Genomic DNA, 18351 nt, shown 5'->3' with positions numbered 1-18351 from the left:
CATGAGCATAATCATTATTATGCATCCATAAGCATGACATGTGTCGGGTACCATAAAACAGGGTACCCCGAGCGTCCACCAAAAGAGTCACTTAAATCCCATCAACAACAAAACTAGAAGGTAAGCCATGGTTTCATCACCAGCCCCGTCAAGACCCCCCGGCTCTCCGCCTCACCTGAGGCCTCGCACAGGAGGTCTCGACACCCTGACAAAATCTCCGCCTCACGCGAGGCCTCTCGTGAGAGGCCTCGGCAAGGATCCCAATCTCCGTCTCGCCCGAGGCCCCATGCGTACAGCCTCGAACAGGACAGCTATTCTCCATATCGCTCGAGGCTGGCTTGTCAATAACCCGTCGCTCTCGCCTCGACCAGCCTTCCCGACAGCATGTCGCGTCCCATTAATGCATCAACCACTCCCACAATCTCAGCCGGACGACGGCTCAACACCATGGAGTGGTCGATGGGACAAGAGGTCGCATCAATGCCATACTAGCTAAGACAAGGCGCAGTGGGGATTACCGGCCACTGTGTTCTGGCACTGTGCCCACAATCAGGGTCGGCGCTATGCTGTGCCCCATAACACATGCCCCAAAGACAATGCGGCATGGGAAGTCTGGCCCGGGCCATCATTGCCTCTGAACCAGCGTACCAGATCGACCGCTCCCTTCGAGCCTTGGCACTCTATGTCAGGGCCTCAACCATCTCGAGATTCACGTCTGCCGAGACCCCCACCATGGTTTGGCCTCGACACCAACCAAGCCTCAGCCTCACGCACAGTCAATCCATGGCAACTCGCACGCTGACCGCCGTGCCCGCTTTGAGGTAGCCCTAGAGCTCCCATGACGCACAGGATCGGATGTGACTAGCACGTCGCCCTAGCGCTTCAAGGACGGACCACTCCGATGACCATGCCACCACAGGAAAAGGCTATAGGGCTCAGACACGCCGCCTCCATTCGCACGACGCTATATAGTTAGCACACGTACTACCCTTGTCCTCCCTTCAACTATAAAAGGAAAGGACTTGGGCCATTTCTAGAGAGGACACAGGCACTCACAAAAATAACACCCTGTAACACACATACAGCCGGGCCACCTGAGAGCAACATCTCAAGCAGCCCGCATCACTCCACGCCGAGACCTGGGACTAGCTCCCTCTCTCACCCAGCTTGTAACCCCCTACTACAAGCACTTCGGTGCAAGGAATACAAGATCAAACTCTCAGACTGGACATAGGGCACCAATTGCCTAAACCAGTATAAGCCTTGTGTCTCTTTGCATCACCATCTGGGATTGGGAACACGCAACACAAATTCACTAGTTGGTTGAGGACCCACCGGTCTAAAACACCGATAGTTGGTGCGCCAGGTAGGGGCCTCTGTGTGTCAGTTTCGTCATCCCAACAAGTTCCGGATGGCAGACCCCGTACGACTACTGTGTCTCAGCATGGTGGTCTGGTTTGGGAGCCTAGAGTTCATGTCTCTAGGGCACGAGTATGACATGGTACACCTCACACCCTAAGCCCCGCCTGCCGACGACGATGTCATGCACCGGTAGTCCAGGCGTAGGCAGCACCCGGGTGGCCGCTCTCGCCACGCTCGCCGGGCACGACGCGAGCAGGATCACCCTGATGCTATGCGAATCCAGGGCGACCCATCGGTCTCCGCCGGTATCCTACAACCAGCTATTGGCGTGAGGTCCCTAGTTGGGGATCTATCTAGCCTAAGCCTGGATAAGGGAAAGACGTCGGTGGCACCCGACGACATCCCGACATCAAGCTCTGCTCCACCACCCCCTGAGGAGCCAACCCTAGCGGAGCAGAGCCAGGCGACGGCACCATCTCCATACCCCTTTAGGTTGAGAAATGCCGCCGCCTCTTATGCTTACGCCTACGCTTCCGCTCACGCGGATCTCTCAGGGCGCCGCCAGCACTTCGCTCTCGACTTCGACACCACCGCGTCGACCCACACCCATGCTGACTCCTCGAAGGAGGATGAGGCATGGGCCGGAGCGAATTTCTCTAACCTCCACGACCGTGAAACCATGCACCACTTCTTGGCCACAAGTGACTATTGCTTTGGCTACTCTGACTCTAACGATGAAGGTACTTACGATCCCACTCATGAGTGCTTCCATGTCGGACTTGGGATGCCAAGCACGAGCGACGAGGACGAGGGGGTAGGCAACCATACTCCGCTTCATTAGGGAACAGGCGATGCCACACCTTCACAAACTGTCCCACCGGTAGCGCGGAACGAGAACCTTGCCCTCGGACAATTTTGACGCCCGGACCTGGAGCAGCTCCGTGAGCTTCAGGCCAAGGTCGAGCAAGATCGACTCCTTCTGCAACAGCTCCGAAACACTCTCGAGCAAGAGCAGTAGGGCCACAGTGATGATGGAGGAGCCCGGTGGCGAGCCCACGACATGCACCACCACATCAACGACGATGAAGGGGACGATCGTCCCCCAATCTTCAATCGTGCTAGCTAGAATGTTGCGGCTACAGCAATGCTAGTGCGGGCGATGCCTGAGCCCTCTACCACGGAAGGCGACGGGTTCGCAGTGAGCTTCGGGATCTCCTCGAGACCACCGTGGTGCAGTAGGCCAAGAGTTCCGCCTCCTGGTGGTGCGGAGCCACCTCAGACCTCCCCTCGGCACCACATCGGTAGGATAGGGAGGCCTCGGTTTGTCCCAAGCCCGCTCGTGCGCCAATAGCCCACAGGGTCCCCGGGCGGCTCGACCGCCTCGGCAACTAACGCGAGGTGTAGGCAGACCTTGAGGTGGTCAGTAGGCGACAACGCCACGACAATGAGGGGCCCGCCCAGGGCTACCATCCACACCGAGGTGGCTGTTATGATAGTGAGGAGGATCGCAGTCCCTCTCTTGAACCACCTGGTCCTCGGGTCTTTAGTAGGGCCATCCGCAGCGCTCTGTTCCTAGCCTAGTTTCAACAACCAGCCAACCTCACAAAGTATAGCAGCGAGACCAATCCCGAACTCTGGCTTGCCGATTATCATTTGGCTTGTCAACTAGGTGGCGTGGACGACGACCTGCTCATCATCCACAACCTCCGCTTGCTCTTATCAGACTCGGCATGAGCCTAGCTCGAGCACCTTCCTCCCTCTCAGATCCACGACTGGCGCAACTTGGTTAGGATCTTCGTCGAGAATTTCCTGGGCATGTACGTGCGCCCTGAAAACTCCTAGGACCTTAAGAGCTGTCGCCCAAAACTAGACGAGTCTCTCCGAGACTTCATCCGACGCTTCTCTAAACAGTGCACCGAGTTGCCTAGCGTCGGCGACTCAGAGATCGTCTAGGCTTTCCTCTCTAGCACCATCAGCCGAGACTTGGTCCGAGAATTAGGCCGGAATGTGCCGTGCTTGGCTGCCATGCTCCTCGACATCGCCACCAACTTCACCTCGAGCGAAGAGGCTGTAGGGGCCATCTTCCTTGAGAACGATGCTAAGGGGAAGCAGAGGGATGAGGCCCCCAAGGCCTCGGCTCCCCACCTCCCCAAAAGAAAGAAAAAAGATTGCTAGGGGAAGCGGGCCATCCTCGAGGCTGATCTGGTCACGGCCGTAGAACGCAAGAACCCTCGAGGCCCCAGGGGCCCCAGGCCCTTCAACGACATGCTTAAGAGACCCTACCCTTACCACTAGGGCCTAGTAAAGCATGCCCTCGAGGATTGCTCCATGCTGTGGCATTACTACGCCAGGCTCGGACTCCCCGATGATGACCCCAAGCAGAAAGGTGCCGGTGACCGGGACGATGACAAGGACGATGGGTTCCCTGAGGTACACAACGCCTTCATGATCTTTGGCGGACCCTCGGCGTGCCTTATGGCATGGCAGTGAAAGAGGGAACGTCGAGAGGTCTTCTCGGTCAAGGTGGCCACTCCTCGATACCTCGACTGGTCTTGGGAGGCAATCACCTTTGATCGAGATGACCATGCCAACCATGTCCTAAATCCCGGATAGTACCCGCTCATCGTTGACCCAATCGTAGGCAACACTTGGCTCACTAAGGTGTTGATGGATGGAGGCAGCGGCCTCAACATCCTCTACGCCAGCACCCTAGAGCTCTTAGAAATCGACCGATCGAGGCTCCGAGGCGACGCCGCACCTTTCCACAGCATTGTGCCAGGGAAACGCACACGACCCCTTAGGCGCATCGATCTTCCCGTTTGCTTCGGCACCCCCTCCAACTACCACAAGGAGGTCCTTACCTTTGAGGTGGTCAGGTTCAGGGGAACCTACCATGCCATCCTGGGGTGACCGTGCTACGCCAAGTTCATGGCAGTCCCCAACTATACCTACCTCAAGCCCAAGATGCCGGGTCCCAACGGTGTCATCACGATTGAGTCCATGTACGAACATGCATATGACTGCGACGTCGAGTGCATCGAGTACGCCGAGGCTCTCATGGAGGCCGAGACCCTCATCGCCAACCTCGACCAACTCGGTGATGAGGCGCCTGACTCCAAGCGTCGTGAAGGGGCGTTCGAGCCCGCAGAGGCCATCAAGCTCGTCCCGGTCGACCCCGCCTGCCCCGACGATTGGGCGTTGAGGATCAGCGCCACCCTTGACATCAAATAGGAAGCTGTGCTCGTCGACTTCCTCCATGCGAATGCTGACATATTCGCATGGAGTCCCTCAAACATGCCGGGCATACCGAGGGAGGTTGCCAAGCACGCCTTGGACATCCAGGCTAGCTCTAGACTGGTAAAGCAACGCCTACACTGATTCGATGAGGAAAAGCGTAGGGCCATCGGCGAGGAAGTGCAGAAACTCTTGGCGGCCGGGTTCATCAAGGAAGTGTCCCACCCAGAGTGGTTGGCTAACCCTATGTTAGTTAGGAAGAAAAATGGGAAATGGAGGATGTGCGTAGACTACACCGGTTTGAATAAAGCCTGTCCAAAAGTCCCCTTCCCATTACCTCGAATCGATCAGATCGTTAACTCCACTATGGGGTGCAAGACCCTGTCTTTCCTCGATGCGTACTCTGGTTACCATCAAATCAAGATGAAAAAGTCCGACTAGCTTGTGACTTCTTTCATCACCCCATTCGGCATGTACTGCTACGTGACTATGCCTTTCGGCCTCAGAAACACAGGGGCCATGTACCAGCGGTGCATGACCCAGGTCTTTGGCGACCACATTGGGCGAACCATTGAGGCCTATGTGGATGACATCATGGTTAAGACCAGGAAGGCCAAGGATCTTGTCGACGACTTGAAGATAGCCTTCAAATGCCTTAGAGAGAAGGGCATCAAGCTCAATCCTAAGAAGTGTGTGTTTAGGGTCCCCCGAGGCATGCTCTTGGGATTCATAGTCTCAGAATGCGGCATCGAAGCCAACCCAGAGAAGGTCTCAGCCGTAACCAGCATGGGACCAATCAGAGACCTCAAGGGAGTGCAGAGGGTCATGGGATGCCTTGCCGCCCTGAGCCGCTTCATCTCGTGCCTTGGTGAAAAAGGCTTGCCTCTGTACCAACTCTTGAGAAAATCCGAGCGCTTTTCTTGGACCCCCGAGGCCAAAGAAGCCCTTGATAGGCTCAAAGCGTTGCTCACCAATCCTCCCATCCTGGTACCACCGGCTAGGGACGAGGCCCTCTTACTCTACGTCGCCACAATGACCCAAGTGGTCAGCGCTGCCATAGTAGTAGAAAGGCAGGAAGAGGGGCATGCTCTACCCACCCAATGACCTGTTTACTTCATCAGCGAAGTGCTCTCTAAGACCAAAACATGCTACCCCCACATCCAGAAGCTGGTCTACGCCATAGTCCTGGCCCGGCGCAAGCTGCGTCACTACTTCGAGTCCCACCGAGTGACCGTGGTATTTGTCTTTCCCCATGGGAGAGATAGTCCATAACCGGGAAGCCTCAGGCAGGATAGCCAAGTGGGCCATCGAGCTTATGGGGTGTGGCAGAACCTCCTAAATTATAGGGCCCACATGCACCTGTCACAGTCCAACGACCTTTGACATCTATACATATGTTTCCGGTAACTTAAGAAGACTATCGGGTGTCCTCGGGGAACCCCGAATCATCCACGATTTCAGAGCAGGATCACATTACAGAGTCATTGCAGTATTACAACATTTATTCAAATATATACATCAGAGTAAAATAGCAGAAGTCTTATGATAACTTAGTTTACAAACCAGTTGTTTCAAACTTTACAAACTAAGTTCAGTAATTATTACAAACCATAGTAGTAGTGGAGTGGCATTATAATATAAACTGAACACACAAAGAAAGTGCCCTGCCCAAGGGCCACACATTTACTTCTCATCGTCAGATCGATCAATAGTCATGCAGCATGATCCAAAACAGATCTGCTCATGAGGCTCACCTGCAACAAGGGTCAACAAACCCTGAGTACAAAAGTACTCAACAAGACTTAACCAAAATAAGAACTGATAAACTCAGGAATGTAGGCTCAGGGATTTAAGGTAGGGCTTTAGCAATAATCAGAGTTCTTTTGCGTAAAAGCTCTTTAACAAAATTCTTTATTTCAACATTTAAAACTTTATAAGTACCACATATGAATCTGCCATGATCCATAATGAGATCATGAACTTCATATCATTCTCTTTCTCAAATCTTTCTCAAGTTCTAGTTATTAAACTACGATGATGAACAGAGAAGTGAGTCTCCATAACCAAGGAGCAACGACGATTCAAACCGATTATTAACCCAGCTGGGAATTCCAGACCACACGACATATGCAGGTCCCCGACCTACATATACCAACCTATTCTCGGATCCTCTAAAACAAGAATGGGTCCACGCCACCCGAGAATACAGTACTCCACCAATCCAGCCCATTGCCACGTGGGTACACGCTATTCTCGCCATCTCTCCACTCCCAGTGCGCGAGTAGCCATTCTCATAATAGAATCGCCAAGTTAAGGCTTACTGGAGTATGTGGTTAGTACTATAAAGTCTCACCGCACATAGTTCAAGAACGGATGGACCATAACCGACACAGGCGGAAAGTACCCGCTCACAAGACCTCCATGTCTTGTGGCTCACAGACACCGAGTCCACCCGGTCTAGATTTATTACTCCGCATGCTCATATTTCATGATCACATAAGTAACCAAAGATCCATTTAAAATCTATAGGTGATAGGTAATCACCCGATTTTGATCTGTCTAAGCATGGCTAAGCATAACTAGACATTTATGACATAAAACTGGTAACAAGGTAGATACGAAAAAGAAACGATATTGGTAATGCATCAATTAGGCTTTTACTTAACTCTTAATCACTTAATGCAGTAAAGAAAAGCAAAAGCAAAATTAATTTGTAAAACACAAGGTAGGGTTGTATGCATCCGGGGCTTGCCTTCGTTGAAGGAAAAGTCCGGTTCCTGCGACAATCCACAAGTATTCGATCCGACCTCAACAAACGGATTAACTTCCTCCACGACTTGATTAACTACCACGTGTTCACCTTCATTCACTACACGTAGTAACAATGCCATGTTTAACATGATGCGGAATACGAAACATGATGCTTGATGATGGATGCAAAAGTTAACAACTGGAATACAACTTTCCTTCGCGGTACAGTTACAAATAATTATCATAAAGCATTTTTAGTCGTTCTTCTAACAAGTCAAAGGTTCACTTATTATACTTGCTTACCAACTAAAGCCTCATCATGAAAAGACATGTATAAACAATATACAAGGAAATGTATAACTTTTACTTTTTACCCAAGAGGTTGCATCTAAGAAGCAATCAAGTTGTTAACATGCATTTACTAACGAAATTCTTAACTAAGTCATTTAGAATTATTAACTAAAGGGCGAACCTAAACATATCAAGAAGGTAATCACTTGGCCATGACACAGCAGGGGTGGGGTGTTTCATGATCTATAATCAACTCCAAAAATCAATCAGGACATCTTATGATCTATGTTTATCATTTTGACATTTATTAACTAATAATTAAGGCATATATATAAGAGTATAATTAAACATCATCAAATTAATCCCAAACTTTTTGTGGAGGAAGGTTTTAACAATAAACAGATACAATAAAAGTTTCATGGTCACTGGATATTTATTTTGGCCTATAAAAAGCACACAGCAAGCATTTCTTAATTAAAAGGACTAATTTTTTAAGCATCCAAAAACTATTGATTTTCATGGTTTCATATTTTTCCTAAATAGTTTACATCTTAGAGAGGTCACACAAAAATTTTCATAATATTTAAAGCTCTATTTAATTCTACACAAAAATAACAAATCATAGCACTATTTAAAATAATCATGGACTTTTCATTCAACAGCCACTACAATCCATCGTCTTCTTCCCCGAGCTGAGCTGCGCCAAGAAACACGGCGGTGATGCTGCTGGTCGATCAAGGCAGTAAAGATGGCGGTGAGGTGGCGCAAGATCATCGCCAGACTCGGCCGCACCGATAGGTGGACTTGGCGTGGCCTGGGATGACCCCGACCGGCCTGCCCATGGCAACCAGCGGCGCACACGGCACGACGGTGCAACGGTGGAATGGTGACTACGGCGCAAAACTGATCAAGATGGAGCTGGATTAGGCATGAAGAGACTCACCATGACTTGAGCGGCTAACTAGATGAAGCCGAGATGCGTTGGAGGCTTCTACAGACGACGACGACGGTCACGGCGGCTCGCACCGACATCGCGACGGCGTTTCGGCAAACAAGGCGATTCCGACCGGTAGCAGTAGCTAGGCTGGGCTCAATCGAGGCGCAAGGGCAAGGCGAAGCTATGACAAGCTTTGCAATGGCTGGAGTGCGCTAAAGTGACGGTGAGAGCTCACCGGAGTTATGGCAGTGGCGACGGCAAAAGCAGAGGAGAAGAAAGAGCGACGGCGACGGCGTCTCGGCCTTAAAGAGCGGCTCAGAAGCTCAAGGAAGCCACGACGGAGCCCTTTCCCGTGCCAGCGTGATGCCATAGATGGCCACGACACGCCTGGAAGCAAACCGAAGGTCGCCGGCGGTGTAGCCTGAGCGGCGGCCACTGTTCACCTTAATTACAAATTTGCCATTCATTTTAAATTCCAAATTACTCCCAAATTTGTATAACAACTCAAAAATCTCCAAAAATAAAAGTTGTTCAAAATTCAAAGTTCTACAACTTTGCTTTTATAACCAACCCCTAATTTGGCCTACATTTTGAAATGAACTTTTTAATTCAAATAGGGGATATTTAACGAATTACGCCTTTTCGAATTACTTCAATTTTTTCATAACAACTTTGAAAACTCCAAAAACAAACTTTGTATAACTTGACATGCTCTGCACTTTTGCTTTTGGGCTCAACCCCAAAATATGCTTAGATTTTGAAATGAGTTTTCAGGGTAGAATTTGAATGTTGAAAATCCGGGTTTTCTCGAAAATTCCAAATCCAAACCAAATTTTTGAACTTGATTCAAACAATTCAATTGAACACTCATAACATAAATGGAAACTTGTTTTAGTGAATGCATATCAAAGTTTGCAATATGACCAATGTCTTGCAATGCATATGATGACATGTCCTATTTTTAATATTTAAACACCCGAGGTGTTACAATCCTTCCCCCTAAAAGAAATCTCGCCCCGAGATTCAAAGCCAGAGGGTAAGTAATGGAAAAGGAAATGTGTCATGAGAACACATACAAAATCTGTCCATAAAACAGCTGAGGTCCCTTTACAAAACACAACTTGTACATCCGAGCTCAACTAACATTACTCTATTCTATATTGACGCTAAAAACTCTGGAAATTTTTCAAATAAGTAATCCTCTGATTCCCAAGTAGCTTCTTCTTCTGATTCATCATCATCGGCAAGGATAACACCGGGGTCCATGGCATCAGCTTGGGGTTCATGATTTAGATCTAGTAGATTGCTAAGCCTATGAACTTCCTCATGCAGATAAGTATTATGTTCTTCTAGATCTTCTACATAGAATTCTAGCTCATGAGTTCTAGCTCTAGCTACATCTTCCCTATGCCAAGCTTCAGTCCTTCCCTCCACCATACGAACTAACATACTTTTGCAGTTCCTGTGCATGGTGGTGAGATGCCTCAATTGATCTTGTAATTCTCCTACCTATATAGCATCCAAAGCCCTATCTCTAGTAGCTTGTGCTAACTCTGCAGAAATCCTCTATATCTCTGCCTGGGGATCAGGCCTAGAGCTGCTACTGTTAGCATCGTCATTCCTAGGGACAAGTTGGTGACGAGGAACTCCTTTGGGTCCAGTGGACTTATGGGGCATCATCTTGGTATGAGCCATACTATAGGAAGCCAATTTAATCCAAGTAAGACCACTTGATCAAAGTCTAAAGAGCAGCTAGAATAGATTACATTACTCAAACCAGACTCACTACTCAACTCCAGACTCAGAGGTGAAGGAAGTAATGAGTGAATTAATCATGATGCATGAATCGTTCTTACGAACAAAACCATCAAAGCTTATAATACACATAAACAACATTTATTTTTATATAGGGCATAATAAGATTACTACTCCATCATACAAAACCTTTTTAATCAAATAAGGAATGGTGAGAAAGAAATAAGATAAGTCAGAAGCAATTTGGACCAAATTAACAAGTTAAGTTTAGTCATCCCAAATCATTTTGAAGTTTTTGTAAACCAATATGATAAAGACTTTGTAACGATCGCTATGATACCATTCTATGGTAGAACCTCCTAAATTACAGGGCCCACATACACCTGTCACTGTCCAACGACCTTTGACATCTATGCATATGTTTCCGGTAACTTAAGAAGACTATCGAGTGTCCTCGGGGAACCCCGAATCATCCACGATTTCTAAGCAGGATCACATTACAGAGTCATTGCAGTGTTACAATATTTATTCAAATATATACATCAAAGTAAAATAGCGGAAGTCTTATGATAGCTTAGTTTACAAACCAGTTGTTTCAAACTTTACAAACTAAGTTCGGTAATTATTACAAACCATAGTAGTAGTGGAGTGGCATTATAATATAAATTGAACACACAAAGAAAGTGCCCTGCCCAAGGGCCACACATTTACTTCTCATCGTTAGATTGATCAATAGTCATGCAGCACGATCCAAAACAGATCTGCTCATGAGGCTCACCTGCAACAAGGGTCAACAAACCCTGAGTACAAAAGTACTCAACAAGACTTAACCGAAATAAGAACTGATAAACTCAGGAATGCAGGCTCAGGGATTCAAGGTAGGGCTTTAGCAATAATCAGAGTTCTTTTGCGTAAAAGCTCTTTAACAAAATTCTTTATTTCGACATTTAAAACTTTATAAGTACCACATATGAATCTGCCATGATCCGTAATGAGATCATGAACTTCATATCATTCTCTTTCTCAAATCTTTCTCAAGTTCCAGTTATTAAACTACGATGATGAACAGAGAAGTGAGTCTCCATAACCGAGGAGCAACGATGATTCAAACTGATTATTAACCCAGCTGGGAATTCCAGACCACACGACATATGCAGGTCCCCGACCTACATATACCAACCTATTCTCAGATCCTCTAAAACAAGAATGGGTCCACGCCACCCGAGAATACAGTACTTCACCAATCGAGCCCATTGCCACGTGGGTACACGCTATTCTCGCCATCTCTCCACTCCCAGTGCACGAGTAGCCATTCTCATAATAGAATTGCCAAGTTAAGGCTTACTGGAGTATGTGGTTAGTACTATAAAGTCTCACCGCACATAGTTCAAGAACGGACGGACCTTAACCGACACAGGCGGAAAGTACCCGCTCACAAGACCTCCATGTCTTGTGGCTCACACATACCGAGTCTGCCCGGTCTAGATTTATTACTCCACATGCTCATATTTCATGATCACATAAGTAACCAAAGATCCATTTAAAATCTACAGGTGACAGGTAATCACCCGATTTTGATCTGTCTAAGCATGGCTAAGCATAACTAGACATTTGTGACATAAAACTGGTAACAAGGTAGATACGAAAAAGAAACGATATTGGTAATGCATCAATTAGGCTTTTACTTAACTCTTAATCACTTAATGCAGTAAAGAAAAGCAAAAGCAAAATTAATTTGTAAAACACAAGGAAGGGTTGTATGCATCCGGGGCTTGCCTTCATTGACGGAAAAGTCCATTTTCTGCGACGATCCACAAGTATTTGATCCGACCTCAATAGACGGATTAACTTCCTCCACGACTTGATTAACTACCACATGTTCACCTTCATTCACTACACGTAGTAACAATGCCATGTTTAACATGATGCGGAATACGAAATATGATGCTTGATGATGGATGCAAAAGTTAACAACTAGAATACAACTTTCCTTCGCGGTACAGTTACAAATAATTATCATAAAGCATTTTTAGTCGTTCTTCTAACAAGTCAAAGGTTCACTTATTATACATGCTTACCAACTAAAGCCTCATCATGAAAAGACATGTATAAACAATATACAAGGAAATGTATAACTTTTACTTTTTACCCAAGAGGTTGCATCTAAGAAGCAATCAAGTTATTAACATGCATTTACTAACGAAATTCTTAACTAAGTCATTTAGAATTATTAACTAAAGGGCGAACCTAAACATATCAAGAAGGTAATCACTTGGCCATGACACAGCAGGGGTGGGGTGTTTCATGATCTATAATCAACTCCAAAAATCAATCAGGACATCTTATGATCTATGTTTATCATTTTGACATTTATTAACTAATAATTAAGGCATATAAATAAGAGTATAATTAAACATCATCAAATTAATCCCAAACTTTTTGTGGAGGCAGGTTTTAACAATAAACAGATACAATAAAAGTTTCATGGTCACTGGATATTTATTTTGGCCTATAAAAAGTACACAACAAGCATTTCTTAATTAAAAGGACTAATTTTTAAGCATCCAAAAACTATTGATTTTCATGGTTTCATATTTTTCCTAAATAGTTTACATCTTAGAGAGGTCACACAAAAATTTTCATAATATTTAAAGCTCTATTTAATTCTACACAAAAATAACAAATCATAGCACTATTTAAAATAATCACGGACTTTTCATTCAACAGCCACTACAGTCCATCGTCTTCTTCCCCGAGCTGAGCCGCGCCAGGAAACACGGCGGCGATGCTGCTGGTCGATCAAGGCAGTAAAGATGGCGGTGAGGTGGTGCAAGATCATCGCCAGACTCGGCCGCACCGATAGGTGGACTTGGCGTGGCCTGGGATGACCCCGACCGGCCTGCCCACGGCAACCAGCGGCGCACACGGCTGACCACGACGGCGCAACGGTGGAATGGTGACTACGGCGCAAAACTGATCAAGATGGAGCTGGATTAGGCATGAAGAGACTCACCATGACTTGAGCGGCTAACTAGATGAAGCCGAGATGCGTTGGAGGCTTCAACAGACGACGACGACGGTCACGGCGGCTCGCACCGACGTCGCGACGGCGTTTCGGCAAACAAGGCGATTCCGGCCGGTAGCAGTAGCTAGGCTGGGCTCAATCGAGGCGCAAGGGCAAGGCGAAGCTATGACAAGCTTTGCAGCGGCTGGAGTGCGCTAAAGTGACGGTGAGAGCTCACCGGAGTTATGGCAGTGGCGACGGCAAAAGCAGAGGAGAAGAAAGAGCGACGGCGACGGTGTCTCGGCCTTAAAGAGCGGCTCAGAAGCTCAAGGAAGCCACGATGGAGCCCTTTCCCGTGCTAGCGCAATGCCATAGACGGCCACGACGCGCCTGGAAGCAAACCGAAGGTCGCCGGCGGTGTAGCCTGAGCGGCGGCCACTGTTCACCTTAATTACAAATTTGCCATTCATTTTAAATTCCAAATTACTCCCAAATTTGTATAACAACTCAAAAATCTCCAAAAATAAAAGTTGTTCAAAATTCAAAGTTCTACAACTTTGCTTTTATAACCAACCCCTAATTTGGCCTACATTTTGAAATGAACTTTTTAATTCAAATAGGGGATATTTAACGAATTACGCCTTTTCGAATTACTTCAAATTTTTCATAACAACTTTGAAAACTCCAAAAACAAACTTTTTATAACTTGACATGCTCTACACTTTTGCTTTTGGGCTCAACCCCAAAATATGCTTAGATTTTGAAATGAGTTTTCAGGGTAGAATTTAAATGCTGAAAATCCGGGTTTTCTCGAAAATTCCAAATCCAAACCAAATTTTTGAACTTGATTCAAACAATTCAATTCAACACTCATAACATAAATGTAAACTTGTTTTAGTGAATGCATATCAAAGTTTGCAATATGACCAATGCCTTGCAATGCATATGATGACATGTCCTGTTTTTAATATTTAAACACCCGGGGTGTTACATGGGGGAAGCCTTGTCTTTTGCGCCTCGGAAAGCGATTAAGTCTCAGGTCTTGGCCAATTTTGTGGCTGAGTGGACCGACACCCAATTACCACCTGCTCAAGTCCAGACAGAATGCTGGACCATGTACTTCGATGGGTCTCTGACGAAGACCGGGGCAGGCGCGGGTCTCCTCTTCATCTCGCCCCTCGGAGCACACATGCGCTACATGGTGCAGCTCCACTTTGCCGCCTCCAACAACGTGGCCGAGTACAAGGCCCTCGTCAATAGCTTGCAAGTCGCCATCGAACTTGGGGTACGGCGTCTTGACGTTCGGGGCGACTCGCAGCTCGTCGTCGATCAAGTCATGAAGGAGTCAAACTACCACGACCCCAAAATGGTGGCGTACTGCCAGTTGGTACGCCACCTAGAAGACAAGTTCGACGGTCTTGAACTAAACCACATCGCGTGGGAGTACAACGAGGCCGCCGACAAAGTGGCAAAGATGGCCTCGGCATGGGCTCCGGTCCCCCGAACGTCTTTGCCAGGGACCTCCACAAACCTTCCATTGACCACATCTTGGTAGCAGAGGAGGGCCAACCTGTCGAACCCACGACAGGGCTCGATGCCCCCTCCGCTGTCGAGACTCTCTCGACCAAGCCCAAGGTCATGGAAGTTAACACCGAGCCTCCCTAGACTGACTAGGACGCAGACTGGCAAATCCCGTTCCTTGATTGGCTTGATCGGGGGGAGCTTCCTAGTGACAGGACCGAAGCTCGACGGCTTGCGTGCCGAGCCAAGACTTACGTCCTCTGCAATGATGAATTGTATAGGCAAAGTCCCTCCGGTGTCCTCCAATGATGCATCACCGCTAAGGTAGGCCGAGCCCTGCTTTGGGACTTGCACGTAGGGGCCTACGGGCACCATGCGGCGCCTCAGACGCTCGTAGGAAACGCTTTCCGCCAAGGGTTCTACTGGTCGACGACGGTTATCGATGCCACCAAGCTAGTACGCTCCTACGAAGGATGCCAGTACTATGCTCGGCAGACACATCTCCCAGCCCTGGCCCTCCAAACCATCCCCATCACGTGGTCGTTCACCGTGTGGGGGCTCAACATGGTCGGGCCTCTACAAAAGGCCCCCAGGGGCTACACCCATCTACTAGTAGCAATCGACAAGTTCTCCAAATGGATCGAGGCTCGTCCGATCAATCAAATCAAATCCAAGCAAGCAGTGCTATTCTTCACTGACATTATCCATAGGTTTGGGGTCCTAACACCATCATCACCGACAACAGGACACAGTTCACCGGCAAAAAATTCTTGACGTTCTGCGATGACCACCACATCCATGTGGCCTGGTCGGCTGTAGGACACCCAAGGACCAACGGCCAAGTAGAGCGTGCCAACGGCATGATCCTACAAGGCCTCAAGCCAAGAATTTACATCTGGTTGAAGAAGTTTGGCAAGAAATGGCTCGCCGAACTCCCATCGGTCATCTGGAGCCTGAGGAACACTCCAAGCCGAGCCACGGGGTTCACGCCTTTCTTCCTGGTCTATGGGGCCGAGGCCATCCTCCCCACTGACTTGGAATATGGTTCCCCAAGGCTACAGGCCTATAACGAACACAGCAACCACACCTCCTGAGAGGATGCCCTCAACCAACTAGAGGAAGCCCAAGACGTCGCGCTGCTGCACTCAGCTAAATACCAGCAAACCCTATGGCGCTATCAGGCCCGGCGCATCCGAAAACGAGACTTGGTCGCCACAAGCTGACCCCGCCATGGGAAGGACCATACATCGTCGCCCAAGTGCTGAAGCCTAGAACCTACAAGCTAGCCAACGAGAAGGGTGAAATCTTCACCAACGCTTGGAATATAGAATAGCTACGTCGCTTTTACCCTTAAAATTCCAAGCATTGTATATATTGTTTTTTGGAATACAATTGAAAAGAGTTCTTTAGTTGTTCTAATTTTTCGAGAAACCCCCCGAGCCTATCGTTGGTCTCGGCAATACGATGACACTGTAAGGGAGACTCGGCTCTGCCTCCGTAGAACCAAATCTCCCTCGGGGGCTAGATGGGGGATTCCCCCTAAGTCCCATGCACCATTTTTAGTCGTTTTTCGAAAAAATTCCTATGCCAAACCCTCTAGCACGCTCTGACGAATCGGTTGCGGAAAACCCAAGGACCAAAAGCCCGTCTCAGGGCCAGAAGGCCGGAAGAGTCACGAGATGGCCTAAGCCTCTGGGCTACAGCGCTCCCTCACCACCTTTCGCCCAAGGGATGGCTTAGGCTCCAAGGAGGGTTTTTGCAAAGAAATCAGATCAGAGACAACAAGAGGGCAGAGGCTCAGAAATACAAGACAAACGATTAAAGAAACACGAGTACTTTAAAAGAAAGGCCTCAACGGCCACAAGCGTTATGATACAAAGTTAATTCCTACTCTATTTACATGGCCACTTGAGCCCAGGTCAGGGCTCAGGACCTCCGGCATCGGCAGACGGCGGGGGAGGGACCACCTCCTCTTCAAACAACATTGCCAGCGCTGTGCTAGGACCTTCCGCCGCCTCCAACAGCTTCGTCACCACCTCATCGGCCTCATTGTCATCATCGGGCAAGACATAGCCATCGCTGATGGCTTGGAGGTCAACACCAACGTAGTGCGAGGCGATGACGGTTAGTGCGCGCTTGACGCCTGTATGCAGCGCTCCTCGGAGCTGCTCATGCACTTGACCGCTCAGCGTAATCAGACGGCTCCCAAGGGAGCTGCCTGAACCCCCTTGACCACCAGGGCCTCGCAGGCAGCATGGGTGGCACCCTTCAGCGCATCGTGCTCCCTAATCTCGGTCTTGAGCACCATCTGCATCGCAACGGAAGCCTCGGCGTCACAGGTGACCTCCGCCTCCGACTCTGCACCACAGGAAGTGGAATGGGGTTGAACGAGAGGAAAAACAATCCAAATAAGGACAGAAGCCTACAGAACTCACCCTTGGCCTTCAGCTCCCAGCGTCTGGCCTCAACCCGAGAGGCCTTGGCCTTCTCCTTCAGGCACTGGGCCTCGACCCAAGAAGCCTCGGCCACCCTGGAAGCTTCACTCCCTAGCTCTGCGTCACACCACGAAGTTAGTAAGCGAACATAAGAAAAAGCGAATAAAACGAGGGGACTAGGACTCACCCTCGGCCTTTCCCCTCCAAACCACAGCCTCGGTTCACGAGGCCTCAGCCACTGCAAGGGCCTCATCCAAAGCGCCTTTCATCAGTTGGTGCGCACTCTGTTCCGCTCCTAGCTGCCTAGCAAGAGCCTTGCCTGAGGCCATGGCTTCTTTGGCTCAAGACCTGAAGGCATCCCGATCACTGGCCACGCGGGTGAGCTCCTCCTCCAACTCCTTGACCCGTGCCGCCAAAGGGGCGAGTTGCTCTTGAGCTATGGCCACCTCGACCTTCATGTCGGCACAATGAAGGCGGAGGTCCTCCACCTCTATGCCCTGTGCCAACAGAAGCTCGTTGGCACCGGCAAGAAGGCCTTTCTACCGCTGAAGCTGGTCCCAGACATCCCTCTCCTGCTGGAGAAAGACTAACTTCCCAAGGGACCAGGTCTTGAGCTCCTGGGAGAAACAGAACAGGGGTCAATCCCTACAAAGAAAACTCGGAAAAAGACCACCGCATGAGAAAAGAAAGCACGAACCTGGGCGACTCTGGGCAAATCGTTGGCCACCACGGACAGCGCCATCCGTAGTGACTGCTCCACCAGCTGGCGGTACTGCTCGAACATGTCCTAGCGACCGCCCTCGGCCGCGTCCTCAAGGGCAAATAGAGGCTCTACCCTAGGGTTGTCCTGGCTCTACCACAGGACACGTAGGTGATCCCACCCGCGGGTCTCAGGTCATACTCGCACGAGGGCCGAGCTTCCCTCGCCCGGGGTTTGAACCGGCTGTTCCACGACACCGGCCACCTCGGCATCGACCATCTCCTATGCCTGGGAAGTATCATCGAAGGAGATCGGAAGAACTTCCACCTCCCGAGCGCTCTCCCGCAACGATGGCGGGCCT

This window comes from Miscanthus floridulus, chromosome 6, assembly GCF_019320115.1.
Source record: "Miscanthus floridulus cultivar M001 chromosome 6, ASM1932011v1, whole genome shotgun sequence".
In the NCBI taxonomy this organism is placed as follows: domain Eukaryota; kingdom Viridiplantae; phylum Streptophyta; class Magnoliopsida; order Poales; family Poaceae; genus Miscanthus; species Miscanthus floridulus.
This window is presented reverse-complemented; position numbering follows the sequence as displayed.